The following is a 24,067-nucleotide window of genomic DNA, read 5'->3' as shown; positions in this document are numbered from 1 at the left end:
TTCCATTTCAGATTTGCTATTCCATTTCAGATTTGCTATTCTATTTCTTATTTCGTTGTTCCATTTCTTATATGCCGTTCCATTTCCTGTCCTTTGTTATTTTGGTGTGAAGAACGATCCAGGGCTGTAGTGAGCACTGAAATTTACTGCCTGGCTCCCAGATCCACGATCTATTCTCTGATTTACCTTAGTTCCATCAGTTTACAAAGGGATGAGTTACCGCTATTGAACCCTTGACTGATAAATTGCTTAGTTTTCTGAATGTGTAGTTTAATCTTTTGAAGTAGTTTGCTGTAAACAAATATCCGTTTACTCTTGTATTTCTAAGCACTGTACTAGTAGCATTACTCTCGAAAATGATAGCCTCAAACTGAGACACTCTTTGAAATAACAAAACGTTCCTGGATTGACAAACTAATGTGAGGTAATTAGAGGTGAAAGAGACCCTTTTTATAGCTCGACAAGGATGAGTTGTAATTAGTTTTCTCAGTTAACTGAGTCAAGTCCAGTTAGATTAATTTAACAAGTTGTTAAATTAATGAGATTCGGTTTGTTAATGCTTGCATGCATGTAACAACTGGAATTTTCAAATAACTAAATATTATCTCATAAATAAATCATGCATGTCAGTTCAGAGAAAAATCCAGTTGAGATCAGAGGAGGGATAGTGTCCTATCAGTTGGATGGATTTTTCCTATAAAGGAAAATCATCCAAGCAGAAAGATCAAGGTTCCTTGAGGATTGTGTAGTTTTACAGGGTGTGAGATCAGTGTGAGAGATCAATGTTACACTTGGTAACAGGAGGATCACCCAAGAAAAAATTTGCAAGGAAATAGGATGCTTGGAGGGCAGAGGAGAAGGTTTAGGAGAGGTCTTGATTGCCTGTGAGCATCTAGGAGGATTGCACTGAGAGCTGGCTAGCTGTGAGAGCTAAGGCTTTGTGTAATCTTGATGTATTTCCACCTTCATCTGTGAGGATTGTACTGAGAGCTGGCTAGTTGTGTGAGAGCTAAGGCTTTGTATAAATCCTATGTATGATAATACAGAGAGTGGGGTTTTAGGCTGAGGCTTTCCCAGGTTATATCTTCTGTGTTATGTGTGATTGATTTATCATTCTCAATTATATGTGTTCTCATTGATCATGCTCAATTTGATTAAGCTTCCGCAAAGTGTTGTAGAAGTAGATCTTGTACTGTGTTTTAGTATATTGCATAATCTATTGATCTATAGTGGGAATTTCTACATGGAAATAGGCCTGATGGCGGGACTCCTAGCCAAGTGATATTGCGATTGCCGATATTGGTAGATCGGCGTTGCAGATGCCACGAGTAAAGGGACGGACGCCCAGGCCAATGCGACTTGCGATTGCAATATATCGCATCACAATGTTGCCTCACAGCATTGTAAGAGGGGTGATAATGCCAGACCCGATGGATTTTATATGCGGGACAAAATAAATTTTGAGATCCGATATCTATTGGGTATCTGTGTATTAATGATTTTCGGTGTGAAAACTGAAATACGAAGGAAAAACTCCTAAAGTGATAAAGTGGGCCCGAAAGGGAATTATAAATGTGGCACATGATATTTGAGTTCTGTAAAGGTGGGATTTCGGGCAGGCCAAAGGTGGAAAGCGATTTTGGGCTGGCTCCACCTGAGCCCACACACTAGTTGACACATGGCTGGCAAAGGAGAGAGGAAAATCGCCTTTTTGGGTGGGTAACCCTCGTACTCCTAAGTCGCCTGAAATGGGATATCGACCATTAATCATAGATCCCCTAGATCTACGATGTGGATTGCAATAGCAGCCAAAGGCAAACCTGATGCAATTTTAGGGTGATTTCATATATAATTTGAAGTCCGATAGGACGAATTTTGTTGGGTTTTTCATCGTTTTCCCGTGTATTTGGGATTTTTCTCCAATACACTAATGCAATGCGATATAATGCCTAATGGCAGACCCGATAGGGATTTAGGGGCAATTGAATGGGATTTCACGTCCAGAAATCACGCCTGATAGTGTATTTTGCAGAGATTCTCTGTGTAATGGATTTTTCTCAGTTTTCAGGTTTTTGCCTATGAAAAAGCTCTGATTCCTTCTGTAACTACTCCTGATCATCATGCCATGCTACAAGAGGCCCTTTTTACAGGAAATGATGCACTTTGAAGCCATGAAGCCGTAGAGCCACAAAGGGATAATGCAGCGTATAGAAATAGCTGAGGCAACCGAAATGCCAAAAACAGTATCTCAAAGGAGGCAGAGAGCTCAATTGAGAGGAGCAGAAGCAAAAGAGGAAGAGAGTGCGAAAAGCTAATGTGCAGAGCAGTCGAGGGAGTCACTTGGAGGTCAAGTGAAAAGCCAGAAGCTGTAAGTTGCAGAAAGTGAGAACCAAAGAAGCCAGAGCCAGAGCCAGAGCCAGAGCTAGAGCCGAGAGCGAGAAAGCCAAGAGCTTCAAGATCCAGGGATAAAATGGTGTCTAAACCCATTGTTTCTATGTAAAACAGTGGAGTTGAGCCAAGGGATTGTAAAAAGGACTTTGCCATAATCCCAGAGGGCCTAGTTGAATTGAATAGAGCTCACAGAGACGTAGCCCAAGAGTTTTGGGTGACCTCCTAATTAAATTGTCGTCTTATGTGTTTGTTTTACTGCTGCATTATTTACTGTTATATGTATTTATATATCAGTTTAAGCACATCAACTTACAACACATAAATAGTTCTAAAATAGACATAAGCATACACCTATATTGTCAAGCACTTATTAATTCCGCATTTGGTTAATCATAAAGACTTGGGAATAATTTAAAGCTTTGGAAGTGGGAGAGGTTCTTGTAAGCTAGACAAGAAGCCTATATGCCCCATTTTCAGATACACTAGTTTACCCAAACGGGGCCCACAATTTGTCGTTTCATCTTCTAGGGTTAGGTTTTTGGATGTTTAGGGTTTTCCATTGTTTTGAAACAATAAATAGGCCTTCAAACCTCATGGTAACATAGTTCAGAGGCATGTAGCCGCCACACCTCTTCTCAGAGATAAGCTACCATCGCCCTAGTTGGTTTATTTCGATTTGTTTTTGGTAAGCATATTTCAGTATTTTACATTAATGAAATGGAGTATTATTTCCGTTGCATCTCCGTGTTTATAGTTATCTCTGTAATTTGCCGCATTCCTATTTAAATTCGAGTCAGTCGTATTAGAGCAGTCTACTTTTTCTCTGTTTTCCTCTGCATGTCCCCAATGAGGTCGAGATATAAGGAGTTAGGGCTTGAATTGGTTGAACCTTTGTAAGACTAGCCTCGCAAATCTTGATGGCCTCCCATGGCGAATGAAAAGAAAGACGACGGGGCAAGAGATCCTATCAAAATCTTGCTTGAAGAAGCCCTCGAGCAACAAAGGAACGTGATGATGGAAAACTTTACCCAGATCCTTTAGAGGCTACCTAAGGGTGACGCATCAGCTTCCAACAGCTACTCTGGAAACACCACATCATTTAAGGTACAAGTTAACTTTGAAATCCCCATATTCGAAGGTTAGATAGACGTAGATGTCATTGACAAATGGTTAAATCTACTAGAGGGTTATTTTTTTGTTCATGATTTTTCTAGTCGAGAAAACATTATTTTCGCTCTTCTCAAAGCAGACCCCCACATCAAAGATTGATGGGAAACCTACTCCAAGCAAAAGAATGAAAGTACAAGCTCACTATTTTCAGCTGCACTCACTTGGAATTCATTCCTAGATACCATCAAGGAGCAGTACTACCCTGTCGGAAGCTATGAGGATCAATACAGAAATTGGACCATGCTATGGTAGGGAAGGGACCAAGACGTGCCAGAGTTTACCAACATTTTCCATACCCTTCACACAAAGTTGGGTATCAAGGATATGGAGCAGCATTTGGTACTCAAATAGAACTCCTAGACATCCCCTCACTCGGCACGACACACTGATATGCCATCAAGGTCGAGCAAAAGTTTAAACATAAGAAGCGAGACTTTGGATCTGCGAATGTGAAGTAAGGGAAAGGTGCCCCCAAACTACAGAACAAAGTACAAGACCAAGGCGGGGTGGCCCAAGACAACCCACCAAAGCTGCAAGCAAAGAACAACACCATGAAGCCGAAAAAGGACACGGGGAAGTGGTGTGAGTTCCATAAGAGCTCCACTCATAGCACAAGTGAGTTTCGAGCCAAGCAGTCACTGGTGGCCAAGATAAAGGTTTCAGAATCATATGCATGTTCTGAATCTGAGTTAGAACCCAGCAAGGGGAATGAGAAAGGGAAACAGATTATTAATGTGGAGCCCAATGCCACCATTGCAATCACAAAGATCTAGAAGGAGGAACCATAAGATCTATAGGAGGAGGAGCATCTCTTCCACTCCCTGATGTGGGTAAAGGGCTCCCCACTACAGTTCATTGTCGATAGAGGGAGCCAAAAGAACCTCATTTCGGAAGAGGTCATGAAGCGACTAGGCTTATCGACCACAGCACATCCACAACCATACACCATCAGGTGCCTTCACCCAAGGACGAGATCTTCGCATGAGTCAGTAGTGTCACATTCCATACAACATCAAGCCCTTAACATATGAGGTATTATGTGACATTGCTCCCCTTAAAGTTTGTGATTTATTATTAGGACAACCATACTTGTGGAAGTGGCATGCTATGTACGAATCAAGGCCCTGTGATGTTATTGTTACTTTGGGAAATAAGTTGTACAGGATACCAGAGGTAGCACCACCTACCACCATCTCTTTGGTTACTACAAAACAATGCAGTAAGCTCATTTCCAAAACTGAGAAATTTGTTTTCCCTATGATATGCCCTTAAGGAAAGAAGAAGACAGTGGCCATGACCTCCAGATAGGGGCCCCACGCACGAAAACTACAGATGGACAAGGTCGTGGAGGAGTACGAGGACATCTTCACCTCCCCCACAGGGGTTTCTCTACACTATCAGGTCAAGCACTCCATCGATCTGACCCCAGGTGTGCCACTGCCCAATGTACCAATCTATCGACACTCCATTTTGGAGAACAATGAAATCAAGAGGCAGATTCAGGAGCTGCTGGAGAAAGGTCACATCCGTCTGAGTTCATCGCCCTCTGGGAGCCCGATCATGTTGGTACATAAGAAGGATGGGACTTGGAGACTCTGTATTGACTTTCGAGCATTGAACAAGATCATTGTCCATAACAGGTACCCGATCCCACGGATTGATGACCTTGTGGATGAAATGAAGGGGGGAAAATATTTCAACAAGATCGATTTGAAGTCAGGATATCACCAGGTACCAATTGAACCCTCTGATGTGTGGAAGACTGCCTTCAAAGCAAAGGAGGGCCTTTTCGAATGGTTGGTTATACCTTTCGGATTGATGAATGCTCCTGCAACCTTCATGAGGCTAATGGATGACATATTGCGGCCATTCACTAAATCATTTGTAGTGGTATACTTGGATGACATCCTGATCTTTAGATAGAGTTGGGAAGAGCACCTCCACCACATCTGACAGGTTCTCCAAACACTGTGGCAACACAAGTTATGTGCCAATTTGGAGAAATGCACTTTTGGCATGACCCAAGTTCAGTATCTGGGATACATTATTAATGAACAGGGGGTGCATGTGGATCCAACCAAGATCCCATTCATTCGAGATTGGCCATCTCCAACCACTCTGACAGAGCTCCACAACTTTCTAGGTCTTGCCAACTTCTATCGTAGGTTCGTGTTGGGATTTTCTCATATCACTTGGCCCTTGAGTCAAGTCACCAAGGTAGGAGCGAAAGCAAAATTATTTTGGTCCGAATATTAACAGAAGGCATTCATAGAGTTGAAATATCGCCTCTGCATGACATCAATTCTCGCATTACCAGACTTGCAACAACCATTTGAGGTTGAGACAGATGCCTTTGACTATGCTATTAGGGCAGTCCTTAATCAACATGAGCATCTAGTGGCATATTGTTGTTGGGAAAAGTATCCATTCAGAATGCCCCTATCCCACTCTAAGGTGTGATAGTGCCTTAGCAACAAACAAGGAAAACTAATTGAGTATTCTTCTTTATGAAATGTAAATGAGGAGGAAGGATGTAACTAACCTGTGTCTTCCGCTAGTTTGTTGATCCAAATCACTCCTCTCTTCAGTAGCTCCCAGCTCCTTGCTCCTTCACTGGCCCAGCTTCACCGAATTCCTACAAGATCACAAGAGAGAGAAACTACACAAAGATACAGATATACATTCATAAAAAGCTCAAGATCAGATTAAGCTAAACATGTAAGTATAACAAAACATCATTGATACACAGCATGTAGGAGAAACTCAAATAGTTTATTGATAGAATAAGAAAGTCCAAGAGGAGATACAACCAAGTGAGTTCCGATCCAGCATCTACCTCCCAGCAAAGGAATCCCTTCCTCTCCTCCAACAAAGCATAAATCACGCAATGTACTAATCTCAATCTCAAACCAACAACAATTCTCTGCAAAGTACAAAATTCCAGCCTCTGGATCTCTGGGATGAGGGATCCATATATAGATGTAAGAAGAGAGGATGAGTCAGCTTATGTTTTGACTTTTGGCTTCTCTCTGTCAGTTCTTGCTTCCACTTGGAGACTGAGAGCCTCTTACTCATCACTTGGTCGAATTCAGTGAGGCAAGTGTCGTTGGAGAAGATTCTGGAAGCTTCCATGGTCTTTCCACCTCGTTGAATGACTCTACCACTTGTCCTGTCCCGCTCAACGCACCTGGGTAGTGCATTCAAGGGCGTTGCAACGCACCTAGACAGTGTACTGGGGTGCTTTGCAACGCAGGCAGCTAGTGGAGCACTTGAATTGATCCTGAATTGACTGTTTCTGAGTGGTTTTTGGTGGAGAAATTCTGGGAGAAGCTGTCATTGGTTGACCTTGTTCCTTTAGGAGCTGTAACAACATCTTTAGGGACTTTGGATCCCTTGGATTATGGACATTTCATGCTTATAGCTATAAGGCATAAAAATGTCTATAACAGTTGCCCCCTAAAGTATGAGGCCGTTTATCGGGTGAAATGCTTTATTAGGAGGATCCAAAGTTCATTCAATGCTGGGAGGAGATTTGTAATAAGATACAATACAATACATTATTTTTCATACTGCTTTCATGATCTAGCTGAGGCGGGCATTCCCATGCTCAGCTTTATAAATTCATTTTTATGTACATAGGGCAGACAATCGTCTGATGGTACACTGATGATTCTGATGAAATCATCATCCTTTTGGTAGGATGATTATCTGTTCTGTAGTGCTGTACATGTCAATGTCTTTATCTTTCCTGAATATATATCGCAGCCTGGATGGATGAAACTAGATCCGGGGTCTTCAATCTCGTCCGATCTTCACTCTAAGTACAAGTCGATCCATGTGAGAAATGTTTTGAAGTCGAACATGGAAAGACATCGCTTGATTACCAGTCAATGATGTAAACTGTTAACAAGCGCGAGAGGAATCACCGATAATGATAATGACCCTCAAGGTACTGCAGTACAATTCACGTGGTGTGAATAAAGGACTTGGCGTCGAACACCACGCAAAATCTTTCGGTCGAAGGTCATTGATGTATACCTGTCGCCGGAAATGAGAAACTTGCCATTGAGGCATGCAAGCTTCAAAGTACTGAAGGGGGTGTTCCTAGATCAACTTCTTGGATAATGAGCTGATGTCGACAAGAAGCGATCCATCAGAGGAGGGCCTTAATGTATCCCACATCAGTGACACAGAACGGAGCAAATGATTTTGATGGAGGTGAAAACGATCTGATGATATATGGTTCAGGGTGGCGGTCATGAAAGAATGAAATATAATGTATGGTAGTGGATGGGACACGGTTGACTTCTCTGGGTGACTTCTCTTGAACATATCGGTGACACTTGTGTGATGGATCGGTAGCATTTACCCCAAAGGTGGATGGTATGGCGAGACCATGGTGATGTGACCGGTGAATGAAACAACCCAACCCGACTCAGGCATGGAGTGGAAGTGTCATGTTCAAGAGCGACTTGCTACCAATAAAGGTTCTTTGAGTTTCTTCCCAATTTTTCCCCAGTCATTGCTAACCAGTACCTCTTTATTTTTGTCAAGCTTGAGGAGGATAACATATGCTTGTTCTATAATTTTCCCTTCGGGCAAACCCATCGCTATGTTTTAACGAGCCTAGCGATAGTGAAACTCGTTCTCGTCTAAAGGCAAGTTTGTCGCTATTAATCTTTTTAACGAGTCTAACGACAAAGATAACTCGGTCCTTTTCATTTTTAGAGAGTCTGAAAAGGTACGTAAAGTTAACTCCGAAAGTCCTTTTTCGTCATCTAATCCCTTAAGTCCGAAAAAGTATAAAAAAATACAGAAGGGATGAAATTTCGATAGTTTTAACGAGCCAAACAAAACAAGCTCTTGATCTTTTTGTGCAATAATCCCTCAGGTCCAAAAATATTAAAATCTAGAGGAGGGATAGCTCTTCTGGTCGCTTTAACAAGCTGGAAGGCCAAAACTCGGCAATCTTTTCATATTTTATGAGTCAGATGAAAAGAGCTTAAAGAAGACTCGTCTTTTGAGGAACGAGTGATAAAATGGGTAGCAGCTGATTCTAGGTAAGGGTTGGAATTTTCCAAGCACGGTAGTGTCACAAGGATGGCTAGTGAAATCACTCTTCGCAGCTGTTCCTCAAAATGGGTAAACAATCAAATGGAGGTGAATGATCGGCCAATGGAAAAGTGGAGGTGACGATGCAAACACGACCAAGGCTTTAATGGCTGATAATGTTACATTCACGGTGGTTATTTACTGGAGGGTAGTTCATTTTTTTAACGAGCTTAAACGTGGGTTGAAACACTTGCTCGATCCTATGTTTATTTTTTAACGAGCATGAACTATGCGCTAAAACTGCTCGATAATCCAGTCATATGATAAGAATGTCTCATGTAAGATGCCATTTTTTATGGAGCTTGCGCCTTACAAAGCTATGCCCCGCATCCTTTCGTTATGTAAGTTCGGAAATGACTAATCGTACGAGTTTAAAGGGTTAGACCTACAGGTTTAAATGGAGGACCTAAAAATTTAAAAAATAAATAGCCGCCCCTTGCTTGCACTCCAAAAGGTTTGCATGCCCCCAGGTATAAAGTACGATTTCAAGGTTACCTCTACTTCACTTCCACCGAAACATTTGTTTTACCGAGAGAGGCCTACCTCTTTCAGGTTACCAAAGATTTGTCTCATTCGCGTAGCGAACAAAAAATTTCTTCGGCAATGTCCACCGAGATGAACAAAGGTGAGTGACTCTGTTCTGTCAAACACATAACTTTGACAAAAGAATCTTATTCTAGAACAACCCCTCTTCCAATCACGGATGGGGTACGGACTAGTCATATTCTCCCGCGGAAACCTACCCTATACCCAAAGTTTTCCTGCCAAAGTAGACCAGGACGCATGCCCCCTGGGTTCCAGTCATATCCTTCCGAATCACTCGCGCTCATCGGGAGGACGGACCGTGGGTTGAGACATTTCTTGCGTGAAGAGACCATTTAGGGATGGTATATGACTATTTGCGATGCGTGATCCGGGAAATGAAAGTTGGTCCACGAGCTTGACCACTCTTCCTTCGTGCGGAAAACACATTACTCTAAAGAGTGAGGAGACGATGGCTCCCATGCAATATATATAGTCTCGTCCAAGGAGTAGGTTATAATCCAAGGGTCCTTGAACGACCATCACGTTCATTTGAACGGTCTTCCCTTTCAATGTTATGGGCACATTGGGGAGGATCCCTAAAGGTCGACTGGTTCCTTTATCAAAGCCTGTCAGATTTCTCATTTCAGGCAAAAGCGCTAGCGAACCAAGCGCTTTCCAAGAATAGAGGAAAGGATACTCACAGATGCCCCCTCATCAATGATGGTGCCAGCCATGACCATTCTATATATTTGGACGATAATTCTGAATGGTATGCTTGTTGGCAAACGGGGTCTGCCTAGTTGGTTCCAGTCGAAGGATACAACTAGGTTGCTTGGTGGTGGGACCAAGTAAATGGCCGTGTATCGCTCTGATGAACTTCCTTCCTGCGATAAAGGAATGGGTGGATTGCCCCCGTGTTCGTCTGAGTCTGTTTTGATGAAGAGAATTTGGACGGTGTCATCCTTATTCTCCTTAGTGACTGTATCATTCGAAGATAAAACCTCTGAAGGAAAGACCGGGTCAACTGCCGCCTCGACCTTTTGACTTTCGTCGGGTATGGATTCAGCTGGTTCATCTTCAATGACCGACGCTTCAGCTGGCCACTTGAGCGGGCCAGCTGGATTTTCAACTAACGAAGGACTCGGCAAGAGTTTTTTATATCCAGGAGGAAGTCGTAACGGTGAAACCGGACGATCATCCAAAACTCTTTTCGCTTTGTCTAAGAAGAGACAACGGTGCATGGCGTGGTTGCCTTCGCACAGTCTACAGGGAGATCTATCTCTCCCTTTTTGTCCTGGGACTTCACTTTCGCTAGTTGACGGTGTGCTTTCAACATGGCTATCAGAGGTTGATGCCACCGGATTGTGCAAACGGGGAGACCAGTCCCTTAGTATCCGAGGGATGCAGGGACAATCTCTGTGAAAGTGGTCTCCCTTGCATATGACACATGGCGATTTAGGCCTGGTCAGTGCAGTGTGTGGATTTTTGTTAGACGACACTTGTTTGCCCCCAGTCGCTTTTGGCTCCTTCTTCTTCTTCTCTTTCTTCTTCTTTTCCTTCTTCTCCTTAGGAACTTGGTTTTTATCTTTACCAGTCCCGTCAAGCGAAGAGGAAGGAGGAGAGGAAGAATTAGAGGAAGTAGAAGGTTGGTGGGTAACTCTGGACTGGTCTAACTGCTGATTTGACTGTTCAGGAATAGTGGTGTTCTGAACGACATTGGTTGAGAAGAGCCAGACCGGCAAGCCAATTGTCAGTCCTAGAAGCGACAATGTGGCCATATGGGGCGCACCAACATCTCCCCAAGAGGAGAAGGGACTAGGATTTCCACCAAGGGGAATTCCTTGGTTGGTAGGCTCCATTTTCTCAACCTAAAGATCAACGCAGGAAGAAGGGTATGAATATTCCGTTTAAAATAAATTTTAACGATGCTTAGACACAACTTGCTTTTTCAATTTTAAAGAGTCGAGAAAAAGCAAAAGATGACTCTAGTCTCCTTCGATGTTTTAACGAGCTCGAAGTGACAAATGCTCGGAGGGACTTTTTCCGTTATAGAGTCTGAAAGAGGCCAAAAGGAACTGCTCTGGAGTTCTAGGTAGAGGTTGTGCCAAACTTTTCGCAAAACCGCAGAATACTTTTTAAGGTACGGGTGGTCAATCTTCCCGAATGCTGTGTTCAGTGCATTGCGATCAGTAGGGCGGCCGACACGGCTTCCTATGGATAAAGGTTTTATTCCTATAGGGGTCTCCCGATATATACTCGACGGTACGTGGGAGCACAATCCGTACTGGCGCTTATCGTCTCTCAGGAGGAATCACCCAACCATCAGCGAGATCGACAGTCACCAGGTTTTACGACGCCGGAACATGTCTCTAGCCTAGACCTCTATGTTGTGCGTTAAGTTACAAAGCGTTGTTAAGTTCATTCAATTTATTTTAGGTTGATCTTTCTTAGAATTTTTCCTTTTTGGATCACCACGAGATGTATGATACAACTCCTAAATGCAGTCTAAAGATGATAAGCAAGCTTTTATATCTTTTCAACAATGAAAATCCTAGCTACAAGGGGAAAATAAAGACACAATCTTTTCTCAAAGAGCAAAGAGCACACTATAAATGCACTTTTCCTAAATCAACATACAAACTGTCAAAATGCAAATGCACAAATGCATGTATTTGTTTTTCACTTTCTTAATATTGATGCCTAAAAAGAAAGCTGTTGTACAAATTTGAATTCGATTTCAAGTGAAAACAAAAACAAGTTTTTTTTTTAACTCAAAAAGACGATTACGACACTTTATGATTTTGAAGTAAACACTTGTTTCGACACTAGAAATTCATGAATTCAAACCAAAAGACAAAAGTAAAAGCGCAATCAACTGTCAACAGCAATAAACTTACTCCTAAGATCGAAACGACACTTATGACAGGTCTAGATCTAAGGGCGACAGTATGACTAGTTTACTTTTGTAATGGGAAACTGCAAATGATGTAACAAATACAAAAAGAACAAATACAGTTTCTTTATACAACTGAGGTGGAATTGAGGCAGAGAAAAGGGGTTTTCAGATAGGTACACACACTGATAACGGGCTGCAAAAAACAGAGATCAAACTGAACACAAGGATGCAAAGAACCACAACTGCACAGGGCAAAGGCTGATCAGCGCACCCCCAGCACAAAGAATCTGAACTTCAGTGCAGGTAGCCCTCTCGGGACCTGCGTTGAAATGCAGAACCTCTTCACAGAGCCTGCGCTGAAGCAGAAACGAGAATTGTCTCTGGGTTCTGGGTCACCGTTTGCAGTTTAATCTACAGTTTTTGGCCGGATAAAAGCTATCAATTAGGTACAATTAGGAGGATGATTTAAAGGAGGACTAAGATCTATCACAAAGGGCTGTTAGAGCACTTGCGGATCAGCTGTTCAGATCATAAAAACAGGCCCAATGAATGGACTAGAGTAGCAGATCTCTACTTTGCATTTGTAAATGGAAAATGCAGTTCGATTCAGCACTCCTAAGTTTATGAGAAGAACAACAATAGAAACACAAATAAACTAACTAGATACGATCCCCAGCGGAGTCGCAAATTTGTTGTTGGGAAAAGTATCCATTCAGAATGCCCCTATCCCACTCTAAGGTGTGATAGTGCCTTAGCAACAAACAAGGAAAACTAATTGAGTATTCTTCTTTATGAAATGTAAATGAGGAGGAAGGATGTAACTAACCTGTGTCTTCCGCTAGTTTGTTGATCCAAATCACTCCTCTCTTCAGTAGCTCCCAGCTCCTTGCTCCTTCACCGGCCCAGCTTCACCGGATTCCTGCAAGATCACAAGAGAGAGAAACTACACAAAGATACAGATATACATTCATAAAAAGCTCAAGATCATATTAAGCTAAACATGTAAGTATAACAAAACATCATTGATAAACAGCATGTAGGAGAAACTCAAATAGTTTATTGATAGAATAAGAAAGTCCAAGAGGAGATACAACCAAGTGAGTTCCGATCCAGCATCTACCTCCTAGCAAAGGAATCCCTTCCTCTCCTCCAACAAAGCATAAATCACGCAATGTACTAATCTCAATCTCAAACCAACAACAATTCTCTGCAAAGTACAAAATTCCAGCCTCTGGATCTCTGGGATGAGGGATCCATATATAGATGTAAGCAGAGATGATGAGTTAGCTTATGTTTTGACTTGTGGCTTCTCTCTGTCAGTTCTTGCTTCCACTTGGAGACTGAGAGCCTCTTACTCATCACTTGGTCGAATTCAGTGAGGCAAGTGTCATTGGAGAAGATTCTGGAAGCTTCCATGGTCTTTCCACCTCGTTGAATGACTCTGCCACTTGTCCTTTCCCACTCAACGCACCTGGGTAGTGCATTCAAGTGCGTTGCAACGCACCTAGACAGTGTACTGGGGTGCTTTGCAACACAGACAGCTAGTGGAGCACTTGAATTGATCCTAAATTGACTGTTTCTGAGTGGTTTTTGGTGGAGAACTTCTGGGAGAAGCTGTCATTGGTTGACCTTGTTCCTTTAGGAGCTGTAACAACATCTTTAGGGACTTTGGATCCCTTGGATTATGGACATTTCATGCTTATAGCTGTAAGGCACAAAAATTTCTATAACACATATCTCAGTGAGACACTTTTAGACACAGTCCAGAAGTATCCCACTAATGATAAATAGATGTATTCCATTATGCAGGCTTGCCGACAATGGAAGCATTACATTTTGGGGAAGGAAACTGTCATCCACACAGACCATCAACCCCTGCAGTTCATATAGCCCCAAGCGAAATTGTAGAATGATCACCATCAGAAGTGGTCCACATACCTGCAATAGTTCCATTTGAATATCAAGTATAAGAAGGGCAACACCAATAATGTTGCAGATTGCCTCAGTCGAACACCAATCATGGCGTTAACCACCGTGCTCAAATCATGTGGGCAGAAGACTTCTGATTGGCCACATCTCTACAAAAGCGACCCAAAATTCGACCACACATACCAGACACTCTTGGAGGGTTAGCATGTTCCATATTTTCACCTCTAGGATGCCCTATTATGCCACCTGGGTCACCTTTATGTTACTTCAAGCGAGCGTGCCAAGATGATTTGGGAAGCACACTATAGTCGGGTTGCTGGGCATTTCGGGGTCGAGAAAATGGTGGCAGTTCTACAGAAGTATTTCTATTGGCTAAATCTTCGATAGGATGTCGGGAAGTACATCAAATCATGCACTGCCTATGCCATTTCCAAACCGACCATCAAGAAGCAAGGCCTCAATACCTCACTGCCTACCCCTAGTCGACCTTGGGAATCCATCTCCATGGATTACGTGTCAGGCCATCCTTGGTCGTCGATAGGTTCTCAAATATGGCCATTATGGTGGCCTGTAAGAAGAATATTATAGCAGAAGCCACTGATAAACTCTTCTTTGAATGAGTGTGGGTACACTTTGGGATCCCACAGTCTATCATCTCATATCGGGATAGTAGGTTCCTTAGTACATTTTGGTCCAGTATCTGGTCGATGCTAGACACCAAACTCACTAAGTCCACAACCTTCCATCCTCAAACTGATGGCCAGACAGAGGTTGTCAACAAGATGATCATACACATTATGTGCATGTACAACTCAAATCATCCACACACATGGGATGAGAGCCTCCCCTATGTTCAACATAGTTACAACCAGGCTCTCCATAGCTCAACTGGCCACAACCCTTTTCAGGTGGGCATGGGATTCCAGCCACTATGTCCCATTGATGTGGCCCTGCCATTTGCAGCTACTCACACAGATTTGGCTCATTCCAGTCTAAAACAGATAAGGCAAATAGCTTCATTGAGCACATCCAACATATTCGCCAATAGGTCCATGACATTCTAGAGAAATCAAATTCCAAGTACAAGCAGCGACATGATCAACATCAGGTGCCACACAAGTTTCAGGTGGGTGACAGAGTCTGGTTGCATTTGCAAAAGGAATGCCTTACCGGAGCCTATCGGAAACTTAGACCACTCTGATATGGTCCTTACACCATTACTAAGGCTATGGAAGACAATGAATTTGAGCTCAGCATTCCCCCATTCCTTGGCCTACACCCAGTGTTCAATGTGGACTACCTTCAGCCATACTTTCCACCATTACTAGGCACATCCGACATTGCAGAACAACTCACAACCACAGAGTTAAATCCAGATTCCATGGAACAAGATGCAACTGATCAGATCATGGACACACATATCAAGCACACTCGCCAGTAGAATATCTAATTGTATCGAGTTGTCAAAGTAGGCCAACTCCTTCACTAGGGCAAGTGGCTCACTAAGGACCATGTTGAGCAGAAGTTTCCTCATCTCATGGAGGAACTCAACGCAATGGGGACCATTTCTTCCTAAGCGTGGAGGAATTATCCAGGTGGATATTGGTGGCCACCTACCAAGTCCACTTGGACCCCCACCATCGTTTCTTTCAGCTTTTTAGTTTCCTTAATTGTAACATAGTTTACTATTTTTAGCAATTTTTCGAGTCCTGAACTTTTGGAGCCGTTTTGAGGCCCTAAATGACTTTTTTTGGGAAATTTTGGAGCAACATGGGTCTATGGACGAATGTTTCTCTTCTCAAAGTTTTAGTTCTCGGATAGATCTTTCTAACGAGATATTGTGCACGTCAAACGGAGACCGTATGCCAAAATTATGACCCCGGGAAGTTGATGTACCAATTTACCCAAACGGAGCCCACAGTTTGGCGTTTCATCTTCTAGGGTTAGTTTTTTAGATGTTTAGGGTTTTCCATTGTTTCACAACAATAAATAGGCCTTCGAGCCTCATGGTAACACAGTTCAGAGGCATGTAGCCACCACATCTCTTCGCAGAGATAAGCTACCATCACCCTAGCTAGTTTATTTCCATTTGTTGTTTGTAAGCATATTTCAATATTTTACATTAATGAAATAAAGTATTATTTCCACCGCATCTCATTTTTTATGGTTATCTCTGTAATTTGTTGCGTTCTGGTTTAATTCTGGATAATCACTCTTCCTAACTAGCTACCAAATTACTTTGTTGTTTTGTGGCACCAAAACTCCTCCAAAAATTCTACATAATTAGGAGCGAACTCTATGATGCTAGTCCAACAAAACCCAAGATTTTTTTGGGATAATTCCGATCTCCTGAAATTACCAAAATTTGGTGCTATGCTCTCATCCATTGGTTCTACATCCCCCTCAAGCTACTTTAACAAATTTGGCCCTATTTCCACCTTTGAATGGTTGTAGAATTCTCTGCAAATTATTCCTGGAAAGTAAAGGGGGGGAATCCCTTCCTCAACCTTGCCCAACTCAGCTAGTAACAAGTTACAACTCCACGAAATTATCCCCAACAAAAGAATATGTAGGCCCTAGGAATGTTGAATTTGTTTCTCACTAGAGCAGCAATATCCAGCCCTGAAACTCTCCATGAAATCTAGTCTAATATCAAGGGACTTCCTCCTAAATTCTCCAGCTGAATTTCCCTTGAAGACACCTCAACCAAAAAAATCAATTTTTGCCACTACATCCTCCTAGAAGTTCGGTCTAGCTGAAGTATGGCTAGAAATAACCCACAATATCCAATAATATCCTCTCCAATAAGCATTAAAATTCTCTCCTAGGGTGGCACTCTAATTCCACCAGAAAAAGAGATGGTATTTCCACCTAAAAATATCCTAGTGTTAGGAAACACTGGTAGTCTTTGCTAAGGAGCTCAAGAGTACTCCAAATCAGAAATTCAACTTGTCAAAATCCCCCAAAATGATGCCTCATCCTTCTATTTATCTTGGCTGTCCCCTTTCTCTCCTTGTGGATCCCACCAATTCGATTTCCTTCGACCCAGCTTGATTTTTCTAAGGGGTTTGAATTCCCCTTTTTGGGCGACCCCACATCCCACTACTAGTTTAATCTTTCATTTTCTCTAATGTTGGTGGTTTCCATTTCTTCAAAAATTAAGTGGGACTCCCTCCACCCACTTTTTTTAAGTTTACATGCCAAAATATTTCCCAACACCCAATTGCAAAAATAGAAATTCATCTTAGCAAAATTAATTTAATTGGGGACATTATAATGTATGTAATCATGATTGACTTTGTACATATAAAAAAATAATTTAGCATTAAATATTAATTTTCAAGTATTTTCTTACAGAAAAAAAAAACAAAATGGAACTCATTCGACACACAAAAGAAGACGACAATGAAGAAAGGGGTTGATTTCAGAGTTTCTGAGTAATTGTTAGTATTTCATTATAACAACTCAAGGTTTCATTTTTGCATATTTTAGGTTGTTTTACAACAATCATCCTTGAATGTCTTCAAATAGGTGCTAACATAGAAAGAAGAGCCATCAGAAGAATTGACTGACATTAGGTTAAATAAGGGTTGTGAGTATATGTTGGCAAATCAAAAATTAATTGTGGAAATTGTAAGTATCTATGTTGTTTTACTTCTTTGAGTTTATAATTAATAGAATAAAAAAATCCTTTATATTAAATCTATGATTTATAATGAGGTTTAAAACATGCAAGAAACAAAGTATGGAACTACAGAAGACTTGTTGCAACAAGGCATGAGACTTGGTTTTGAAACCATGTGCACAGTTTATAAGTCACTTCTTGCTATGGTTCATTTATGTTCAATTTCATTGTTGTATATTATTTATTTCAATTTCCATTATTTTCACCAATGTAGATACACTCATTACACTTTAGTTTCGTGTTTGCAGATGGAACTTGAAGAAGACAAAAACAATTAATGCAATCAAAAAATGATTCCTCCAAATGACCCAAGTCATGGAAGTAGCTCGAGCACTGAAAACATTTCCAACGATGAATGATGATCTATTTGGATATCAATGTAACATATTGTATTATTTGAAACAATTATCTGTGAAAATCAAACATTTTGGTTAATTTAATGGATATAGTGTCTCAATTGAAATATAAGGGGTTACCAATAACAATCTCATTTTGTATGACAAAGAGTCTTTTATTGATAAATAATAAATAAATTTTAATTTATTTTTTTGTGTTATCCAATGTTGGTGTGAAATGTTACACCACTGGTTAAATATATAGATGAATAAATATTATAATGAAGAGATGTAAAATATGATAATATAATAAATTAATCCAAACATCATATACAAATGCACTAATCAAATTTTAATTTATATGAATAATGTTATAAGATATATGTCAATTTTTTGATGAATAATGAATTTTAAAAGTTACAATAATTGCACTATCATAGGTCGATGTTTCTAAAAAAAGAGAAAATATCTTTAAAAAAATTGGTGCATCCATAACATAAAAACGCACCGGTGTATTCTTTTATACAAAAGCACCATGACAATATCATTTTGCATGATCAATGCCTTTTTGGAAAAAGACAGCACTAGGGCATTTATTTCTTCAATCATCGGTATTGTTTGCAATTAATGCCCCATTGCATTGTAATTCTTAATGCACTAGTGCTTTCATGGACATAACACCCCATTCCTACAAAATATTATTACCAGCTTCAGTGCAAAATTAACAACATCAGTCGTTTTATATAATAAAAAAAAATACACCAGTGCGTTTATACAAACGATGTGCATCGACACTGCGAGTTTAAATAAAAGCATCGAAACTGCAATTATGTTTGTGTGCCCCAGTGTCCTTCCTTACATGAATGCCCTGGGTTTTTTTTTTTTTATATTAGCACTAGTTCATTATGAAATGTAACAACACTGGTCCTTTTATATAACTAAAACATCGGGGCGTTTATACAAACTATATGCATCAGCGTTGCATGTTTAAACAAAAGCACCAACACAACAATTATTTTTGTGTGCTTCAATTTCATTCCTTACACGAATGCCCTAGATATTTTTTTATCTATTAGCACTAGTGTGATCTATATTACACAACGATTTTCTTTGGATTCAATGCCTCAATGCTTTTAGTTATGTATGTAGTCCGGTGCATTTATATATGTAGTGTATTGTTGCTACTTGTTCCATGAAGTGCACTAAAAAAAAGATCTGCTAAAACATCCGACTACCTAGATATTTTAGTTGCGATGAAGATTCATTAAAATCTTGTTAAAACATTTATTATCGAAAACAGATGTTTTAGCAGATTTGACAATTTTTACTAATTTCATAACACTAAAAAAGTCCATTTTAACTTACGCTAAAAAATGTTTTCTTTATAATGTGAAATTATCTAATTCATAATTTTCCTTTTTTTTAAAATAAACACATGGTTAGAAATTGTTACTCCAATTAACTATAAATATTAATGCCCAAAAATGTACTTTTCCGAGCTAAAGAAGTTTTCCCAAAATTAAACCCCAATTATATTTTTTTGTGGTCGGTATAAAATCATTCACCAATATATTGGATTGATTACCAAAGGATTGCATGCGATTTTGATTTGAGTGACTACAAGAAAATGAAATCCTAAAACTAATTACACAATGAAAGGAAGCGCCTAACCAGCCATACATAGAGTATTCAATGCGCCGGGAGATGCACGGGAGATAGCCCGCTAACACGCGAATTCGGAAACTCGCCACTAAATAAGAAAGGGCAATTCGCGTGTTAGCGGGCTATGTCCCGTGCATCTCCCGACGCATTGAATACTCTATATATGGCTGGTTAAGCGCTGCCCACAATGAAATCCTAATATAGACACCTAGCTGTGATTTCATTGAAAAAAAATGAACATGAAATAAGTAACCGTTCCATCCATTAAAGCCAAAAATATTTTATTATATAAATAATGATTAAAATAATAAAAAACTTACGGGCCATAGAATCAGGTCACCCTATTTTTTAATGACAAGCAACTACTTCAAATTCACAAGCAAGAAATTAATTAAAACATAATAGAAAGAGGTAATCACTATTGCATGAGAAGAGTTTATAATAAAATAAATAATATCATAGCATGGAAGTAGCCACACACCACAAATATGTTAGAATGAATTTCCAAGCAATGTGAGCTTAATTATTTTTGTTCTTCCACGTGGTTATTTTTTCTCATTCGTGACGCTTTAATTTTTTTTATCGAATTGTCCATTTCTTCCTTCCAAAGCTTAGATTCCATTTGTTAGTTCGAATTGCATTTTTTATTGTCCATATTTTCTTGGTTGTTAAATTTCATCATCAACTTATTTTTACTTATAGGGTTTGATTGTTATTATTAGTCCTTGTTGTCCTGGCATGGCACTAGTAATCAGAAACAACATTTTTAGTATTATTTGAGTTGTTTGTTAGTGCTGGGTCATCGAGTATAAACAAAGTTTTTAGGTACATATTGATTTATCATCTTATTTGGCCTTTTCGCAACGCTGGAAGGAAAAAGAATATGTTATAATTATTTGTTTTTTTTATATTTTCAAACTCGTAGATACTACCTAAAATAATGTTGACATTAGTCGAGGGAATTAAATGCTAGCTCAGCTTAGGAACATGCTTGTATATACCAACATCTCTGATAAGCAGCAACAACTTGACATAGCACGTTATTGGCTACACCACATGGCGGTTGCACAACACATCCATAATCGTATTTCTGCCATCTGTGAGTGCATGTTTGTGCCTTGGCGTGGTATGGGAGGTAAGTTACGATGGGCTGGTCATGCTTCCATTACTATGGCAAATTCACAGGTTCTGCATCACCTAGAACTTACACTCATCTAATTCTAAAAGTGAAACTACAATCATTTCAAAGAACTACAGTCATGAACATGCTTGTATATACCAAAATCTTTGATAAGCAACATGACATAGCACGTCATTGGCTACACCACATGGAAGTTGTACAACACATCTATAGTCATATTTTTTCCATCTGTGAGTGCATGTTTGTGTCGTGGTGTGGCATGGGCAGGCAGGTTATGGTGGGCTAGACATGCTTCCATTACTACGGCAGGTTCACAGGATCTGCATCACCTGGAACTTACACTCATCTAAATCTAAAACTGAAACTACAGTGATTTCAAAGAACTACAATCGTTTCTTTGACGGGACAAAATCCATCAGTTGAATCCACAGTGTCTTTGATGGGAGAAACTCCATCAACTGAATCCATAGTGGGCTGACAATTCCTGTCTCCAGCCCCTGATCCCAGCAACTCAGATATGGATGGCTGGAAAACTGTAATGGATTGGCTGCCACTGATATTGTAGTGAAACTCCATAGGTATTGAGGGTTTTTGATATATATTCCATTCAAGAGAAGCTCTCCAGTTCGACCAGTAGTTGGACTTGAGGGTTTCTGATATCTATTCCATCCAAGCAAAGCTCTCGGGTTCGGTTGGGAATTGGACTTGTCATAGCTGGTGGACTTGGTAAAAGGTTACATGTATTTGTGGAAGCTGGCTTGAACAACAAACTATGACTCTCTAACATGCAATGACTCGAAATGGCTCTGTAGTTAGTCCATGCCTTGGTTCGATTGCCTTCCTTACAACTTTCATAGGCTTCGATAACACTTGCTTGAAGATGGATGGATTCAAGAATTAGAACTCAATCATTCTAGGATAGACCTAGTTTAAGTTGCTTCATTTGACCATCTTTCAGGGAGAGTGACTACAGCTAAGTCGCACGCATAGAAAACAACAACAAAAAACACTCGGCCACAAATTGTAGGGTTTTGGAGAAACATAAGAGGGCCCAAAGCAAGCAAAAGAGCAAAGAAGAATAATCCAGGACTGCAAAAATGCTATGAAACCAGCTCACAAAAATATAGAAAAGATAGATAAACGCCTTCAAAATAAGCCTCTTCAAAGAAGCAACCTCCTTTACATTACACAAATGAATAATTCTTGGATGATACAAATGACAAGACCTCCTTTTTATATATAGCAGTCTAAGGGGTCATAATATAATCAGAGCCGACATAACAATAATAATGTAAGGGCACAATAATAACAATAGTGGGCTTCTATGGGGCACAATAATAACAATATGGGGACTACATGGGCACAACAATATAATAAGGGGGTTGTACTAATAACAATAAGGGGTTACACTAGTAGTATAGGGACCTAACATGCCCCTCTCCTTTAAAAAGTGTTGTCCTCAATGCTTGAGTAGTTCTTGATGCTTCTGTATAACATTATTGTCCTCCCATGTGGAATCTTCAACGGGTAAGTTCTTCCACTTGATGAGATACTTTGAAATTGATCGATCCCATAGTTGTCGGATTCTTGTTTCTGTGACTGCTCCAAGCTCCAATATGATTTTTCCTTCCTCTTCAAGTTCTGGCAATATTGTTTGAACTGGGATCTTCTGTAACTTTTGAATGAGTGGCCACACTTCTTCATCCTTCTTTCATTCATCCCTTGCTTCATTTATCCAATTTGGTTGGATAATAGAAATAGCACAAAACAATGCTTCCACATCTTACCCTTTCTTGATAGTGCATTTGCAACAACATTTTGCTTTTCTTTTTTGTAGATGGTTTCAAAGTCATAACCCAACATATTTGTGACCCATTTTTTCTATTCTTCTAAAGATAATATTTGTTCTAAAATGTATTTAAGACTATCATGATCCATTTTTACCTTTAAATGTCTTCCCATTAGGTAAAGTTGCCATTTCTTAAGTGCATGTAGTATTGCCAACATTTCCTTCTCATAAATAGCTTGCTTGAGATGTAGATGTAAAAATACCAAATCTCCTACATCAAAACTTCTTTCACTGCGATGTTGATCTACCTGTTGTTTCATTCAAATTTGCGCCAAAGTGCTGTTATCGTTTAAAATTTGGAGAACTTGTTGTTGATGCTCGATGTGATCTTCCGATGCTTGAATCTTTTTCTTCTTGATATGCCCTTCTATCTTGAGAGTTTGAGGAGTGGTAATTTATTCCAATGCATTACAAGATATGGTCAGATTCATTTCTTGATGCTCGATGTGATCTTTCACTTCTTGAACATTTTTCTTCTTGATATGTCCATCTATCTTGATAGTTTGAGGAATGGTAATTCCATCCAACGCATTACAAGATATCGTTGGATTCATTTCTTCTTTCTCTATGTGATCTTTCACTTCTTGAGCATTTTTCTTCTTGATATGTCCTTCTATCTTAAGAGTTTGAGGAGTGGTAATTCTTTCCAATGCTTTACAAGATATGGTTGGATTCATTTCTTCTTTCTCTGGGGTTGGTTCCTGGTGTATATCCTCTTCTTTTGATGTTTCTTGTTCCTTTTATTCCTCCTCTTCAGAATCAATGTAAATTAATTTCTTCTCATCAAACTTATTACTTTTAATGTATTTGTTATCACAATTGTAACACAGCCCTTTTGCTCTCTTTTTTTCCAATTGTTGTGGTGTCAACCTTGTAGGTTGTGGAAGGCTAGGAGAAACAACACTTCCATATTTATAGTTGTGAGGAGTATACTTCCTTGTTTCCATAATTTTGTTTTCTACTTTTCTTGCCAACCTGAATGCCCTCTCCAATGAATCTGGTTCCCAAAGACGAACCTCATGTTGAATGTTATCCTTTAAAGTCCCTATGGAGACATCAATCCTCTGCTTCGCCGGAATTTCATTTTCCCTTATATTCAATTTTTGAAAGTCCTCAATGTACTATACCATTGAACACTTTTGTTTCAGATTTATCAATTGGCTAAAGAAGGTGTTTCTCTTAGTATCCTCATAATGTGCTAGCATTACCTCCATGAAATTTGACCATGTAACAAGTGGTTTACAAGAACAAAGCCCTTTATACCATAAAAATTGATCCAATTCTAAATATGAAGATGCAATACATACCTTTTGTAACAGTTGCAACTCATGTAGATCAAAATATTGCTCCATCTGTAGTATCCAATTTAACA

This window comes from Pinus tabuliformis, chromosome 1_1, assembly GCF_031772625.1.
Source record: "Pinus tabuliformis cultivar Carrire ecotype Pingquan chromosome 1_1, CPIR1, whole genome shotgun sequence".
Taxonomy (NCBI): domain Eukaryota; kingdom Viridiplantae; phylum Streptophyta; class Pinopsida; order Pinales; family Pinaceae; genus Pinus; species Pinus tabuliformis.
Note: the sequence above shows the minus strand (reverse complement) of the source record.